The sequence below is a fragment of the Cydia splendana genome, unplaced genomic scaffold, assembly GCF_910591565.1.
Source record: "Cydia splendana unplaced genomic scaffold, ilCydSple1.2 scaffold_114_ctg1, whole genome shotgun sequence".
Taxonomy (NCBI): Eukaryota; Metazoa; Arthropoda; class Insecta; order Lepidoptera; family Tortricidae; genus Cydia; species Cydia splendana.
This window is the reverse complement of record NW_026946839.1, coordinates 106,286-112,603: the sequence shown is the minus strand read 5'-3', so window position 1 is coordinate 112,603 and position 6,318 is coordinate 106,286.

The following is a 6,318-nucleotide window of genomic DNA, read 5'->3' as shown; positions in this document are numbered from 1 at the left end:
TATACCATATACCGATATGGTATAATGTATTCAAATGTATAAAAATTAGAGAAGCGAAACGTGTCGAGGATTTCCATTACTTATTCCTAAAAAAAGTAAAGTAATAAAAAAAGTCGGTTTTGGCGCTGTAGGGTCGCAGTTCTACCTAACACTCCTCCTCGCTTCGCTCGTCGTCGTACCTAACTGAGACCTGCCTTAAGTTCGAATACGTAGGTTGTTATAATAGTAGTAAATATTACAAATTATACCAGTACTACATTATGCCAACTGAGCGTTATATCGAACATAATTATATCACATATACGTTATACGCTGTTAATGTTAGATTAGAAGTTGTTATATTACAAGTTCATTATACTTGACGATAGTTAGACTCTCTAAGAATATTCCATGTATTGTTATAGCAAAAGTGCATTATGTCCCTCAATCATTATATCGACTAAAAATATATCAAAAGTTGTTATATGGAGCGTTACGCACCCCTCCGAAACATTCCTCTACATACTATTGTCCACAGTAATCAGATTTTACCAGTACACAACCTCACCTTAAGGGGCTCCCCGCGGTTTTCATCGATATTTGACAAATTTTGAGCCGTTACTTCTACAGAGTATAAAGTGTTTTGGCATATCTAGAGCTGTAAACTTATACTTGTATTTATTTAAAGAATAAATAATTTACACTACATATAGAATTATAAGACAAATGGCTATCGGTTCTTCAATCTTTAATCTCCATTCTTGTCTGCCGGATTTTGAAACTAATGAATACTTTTTTTTTATGATTTTTTAAATTATTGTCTAAAATAACACTTTTTTCGTAACTGGGTTGCTGTGAAGGATCTTACATGTACGAAATCTGCATATTTGGGTTCGTCTTTGACGTCTCTAGAAACTGATCAGAGATTTTAATTTTTAATTTTTCAAACTCATTACACTCACGCATGAAGTGGCCTTAACCCGCATCACACATCTGGAAGAGGAACTGGGTGCGGCTAATGATGAACTTAATTTGTTTAGGAGAGAGCGGGAGCACTATGATGCTTCGGAACTACAAAATGTGTACCAAGAGTTGGCAAGCGGTGAAACTCAAATTAGTGAGGACTCTAGATATTTAGGGTTGTCTATTGTTTGTCCGAAAATTATATAAAATAATACTCATATGCCCGAATTTTATTTGCCCGAATTTCATTTGCCCGAATTGTTTATTTACCATAAAAATGATGTGACATACTCTTTGTTTACCCGATTATTAGATTCCAGAACGTACGAGTGCCATACGTGTCGTTGTCCATATTATTAATTGTAATAATATTATTTAATAGAATATTTAAACCTCACCTAACCCACTTTTCTAGTAGTATTTCTTTTCTGTAAGGGTCGCAGTTCAAACCTAACCTAACCCATTTTTCTAGTAGCATTTGGTTTTTGTAAGGGTCGCAATTCAAACCTAACCTAACCCACTTTTTTGATAGCATTCCTTTTCTGTAAGGGTCGCAGTTCAAACCTAACCTAACCTACTTTTCTAGTAGCATTTATTTTCTGTGTGGGGTGCAGTTCAAACCTAACCTAACCCACTTTTCCAGTACCTAGCATTACTTTTCTGTAAGGGTCGCAGTTCAAACCTAACCTAACCCATTTTTCTAGTAGCATTTGGTTTCTGTAAAAAAAATATATTATGGCTAGTGATAATTATGGCTTACAATGATGATGACAAATGACATTATTGAAATTGATTTTATGGGAAACAAAGTTTCTGGCACGTGACTAATATAGTAAACAATAAGCATTGCATATGTAATTATGGGAAACAATATAATGGCTGTTGACTATTATGGTAAATGAAATTATGGCAAATGAAATTCTGGCAAGTGGGTGTATACCGATATTTAGTATATTTTAATAGTAGCAATAAGTTAAAAAAGTATATTAAGATTAATAGGTATATTAGGAGAACCCAGAAGCTTATCAAAGGCCAGGCATGCATTAAAAAATATAGTAAATCAAAACATGCATTATCAGTTATGAAAAATAGGGTTCAAAATTGTCATATGGAGCTTGAAACCAAGGAGTCAAATTTCCAGAAGTTACATGCCGATATAAATAGGTTAAAAGATGAGCTTCTGGTAATAACCACCATGTATGAAACCACCAAAAAGCAAGTTGAGGAGCACATCAAGGCTTTCAATAAATTGCTGCAAGAAAATCAAAACTTAGAGGAGCGATGCAAATCATTACTTAATGGAAATATTTGTAATTGTGGCCAAATGCCACCAGCAAAGGTTGTTGAAGCCGATGTGGCCCTCAACACTTCTAGGCCAGCTGTACCAGTAGTCACACAGCCCCCTAGAGCAGTCAGTAAGACTGTTGTTTTTTCAGATCAGATTGGGCTAGGAATGGGCCCATTATTAAGCTACAGATTAGAGCAGAAAGTCTCAAATTACTGTTATCAAAACATTACTTTGTCTCACTTATGTGACCTTATTTCAAAGGGATGTTATCATAGCAGTACTACACTAGTAATTTTATTAGGAAATAGCCTTAATGTAGATAAGCTTAGCATAGATAAGTTGATGTCCACTTTAAATATTATTGAAAAATCTGGTGTGGGGAAAATCATTTTATGTGCACTGCCTTATGCAGAGAATATGTCTTATGACTATAATAGTAAAGTAGCACACTACAATTCTTTGATGTACCATGTCATATCTGTCAATAAAAAGTTAAACCATTAAACCATTTCTTTGACTTAAATAAATTCATTGAGCGCTTCATGCTAGCTCCAAGGAAGGTATTTCTGCCAAAGAAATATTTTGTATACCTAGTGGATTTATTGGCCTATAATATTGAGCCAAATAGATTTAGTAGTGTTATAGCTAATTCTCAGTCAGCTGACAAAGTCAAGGACCCCATGCCAAATTTAAACTAGATTGTAAGACAGCGGAAAACCGCCTGAGTATGAATATTATTCACCAGAATATTCAGGGTTTTTCCAGCAAAGAATTAGAAATAGGTTTATTTTTAGATAATAATAATGTTGAAGTTATGTGTATCACTGAATATTGGCTGAAAGATGGGCAGTTTTTATTTGATTTTGTTAACTTTAAATTAGTCAGTTTTTTTGCTAGAAAGTCTGCTGTTCATGGTGGTGTAATGTGGGGCGTTCGGGTAGATAATGAATACCAGAAAGTCTGCTGAATACTGAACATCTTTATTGAGTAAATTGGTGCTTATATACTAGTGGCCTACGTGAGTGGCATTTAGGTGACCTTTACATAAATGTAATTAGAATTATTGTTCATTTTAATAAATATATTTTCTATTTCTTAAATGTCACCTTAAATGTCACATGACGTGTTGACCTTAATACTCAATACGTCATGTGCCTACTCACCGTACACCTTCCCCGTTTTTTTTTGAGACAAAAATAGGTTACAATATATTTTTGTCGTAATTACAATATAACCAATAACTTAATCTTAGACATTAATTTCTAACTATTCCAATATATGTTAATCTTATAATCTAAAACAAAACGTATATGTATATAATAGCTATTTAAAAAAATACAAACAAAAACACTAAAACTACCTTAAAAAAAAACACATGCAAGGATATCTTAAATATTAAATTGGATATAATTTTAATTAGGTATGTTAAATAAAATAATTTAATGGATTATTTTAAAAAGTTGATTAAAGATAAATTATGGTTTAAACAATTAAAGGTTTACAATGTTGAAAATATTTCAAAAATAAAAAAATAAAAACTGTGGTTAACATGTTACACATTAATAGGTACTTAAAATTATCTATTCTATATTCTAAATGTTATTACAATACTTGGTTTTCACTTCCTGTTACGTATTTCTACTTTGTTATTAAATTACAATAAACACCTTGGTGTCATTTGTTATTTTGCTTACTCTGTTATTAACTATCCTAAAGGTTACATGACTATATTTATCTTATAGCTAAAAGTGCGGTATTGACATTTAGTATGTGCCTTACTTAATTATTCATATGTAACATTAGATACAATGCTGTAAACAATGCGTCGGTTGCTTTCTTATAGTCTAATAAGGAAGATGGAGAGCCTTTTTTGGATTCTGTCGGCTTGGTAAGTTTAAATGTGATCAGTTTTGAATTGCATTTTATAAAATAAGAAATGTGGATTGTTAGATTATTAGATCAGTTCTGTCGCTTGCTTCGCGGATTTGTGTCGATCATGGAACTTGCAATTACGTTTGAATTTGACTTGTGTGTTTGTGTGTGTATGTGTGTGTGTGTTTCTCGTGTCTGGTGTGCCGAAGAGGTGAGTTTTAATGGTAATAGTGCTTTGTTCTGTTTTGGTGTACAATGTTTCTTTACCTGATACTAATATTTTTAAATTTTGACCTTGGTCTTGAAATACTGTGTAGGGTTCCGTGTATACTGGGTCCGTGTTATCTCTATCTTCCTTTTTTTTTATTAATATTAAGTCTCCTACGTTATAGTTATATGAATTATTATCTATTTTTTTTATTTTATAATTTTTTTTTTAATATTTTTGTTTTTTAAGTTGTTTTGTCTTAATTAAATTATGTCTAGCGTCCTCCTAGGACTTTTGCAATCTATACTTAAGTTCTAGGGAATAAGAGTTAAAATTATAAATTTCTTCTATTTGTTATATAAAATTACGGTTTAGTGTAAACTGATATTTTTAGATGCCGAAAAGTATAATAATATGAACATTTGATATATAATTTTGATAATATGTCATTGACAATGTAATGGTTGTATTAATATGTGTGTTGTTTTATTTTTGTGCTGTATGACTGGTTTTATTTTTACAATATTAATTAATGCTAATATTTGTACCCTGATTTTAATAACAGTATATGGCTCTTTTATACATTGGGTAATAATAACATTAAAGACTATGTGGTTAGAAATGATTTTTCTACATTGATGACGAAAAACTCGTATTATAGTATAATATAATACTCTATACTTTTAAATTAAGTGGTATGCTTTTGAGTGAAATAAATTTTGTATTATTTTATTTATTTTATATGTTTGTTTGTGTTTTTTTTTTATACATTGACCTATTGTAGGTATGGCAAGTAGGTTGTTAGGTATCTTTGAGAATTCTCTTTGACATGTAAACTGGTCATTAACTCACTAATTTATTATTATATTATGGACACAATACAAAGTGTATTTGTATTGTATTTATATTTTACACGTATGTTTTTTTTTTTAATTTAACTTATTTTAATTTTGTACGTATATTTATTTAATTGATTTGTTTATTATTATCACTGTAATTGTAGGTATTTATTTAATGTTGGTATTACGTTATTTTTTTTTATAATTAATGTTCTTTGTCTTAATTTAGTTTTATTCATAAATATATTTAGTACATAATTTATTATATTATTTATTTATTTTCTTTTCATTTAAATTTATTTATTTATTTGGGTAAAAATCATTTATTTCCTTTTATGTTTTGATTGATAGTTGTTTTTTATTTAGTATAATGCTATATTTGATTTTTATATGTAAGTATATATATATATATATTTTTTACAGGCTGTTTTTTTAACACATGTTTATATTAATAAACATATTATGTGTCCAAGGACCTTCATGCAAGGTAACTCGACCGTATCATGATGTCTCAAGGATTTAGTGCTTGTAAAAAAAAATGCTATTCTAATGTGTTATAGTGTCTATTATTTTCCCTGGGGTTTACATTTGTTTTTATTTATTTATTTTCAGAATTCTTGCTCGTTATTTGTGGAAAATTTGTTTATTATTGTAAGAATTGATCGCCAATGAGCCATTTTGTAATGTCTGCATTGTGACCTAATAATGTAAGCTGACTTTGTGATACCCGTCACCTGTCTTTTAAAAAGTACACAGCGCCTTTTAATAGCGCTCTCGGTCGGCCGACCTTTTTTTACATACAACATATTTATTGAGGATACAAAAATTTATTATTTATTATAGCGCGCAAATACATATTACGCGTAATATGTATTGCCAGACAGTTGTTTTCACACATCGGAACAACAAAAAACCTTTCCGTGTGCCCAAGGACCGCTGCAATTGAGAGCTCGCTCGAATTGTTTAGGTTTCAAGGGTTATTGCCTGGTTGTATCCTGGTGTACCTTGCTTACATTATTTATTTTCACGAGTTACCCCGTTTTGAAAGGAAATCATCATTTTGAAAACTTAAAGCATATAAGAGTCACAATAACTTTTAGTTGATCAGGCTAATTGTTGGTTGCAACACTTATCTGTTTTAGCTCTTTCAATGTGATGTTTATATTTTT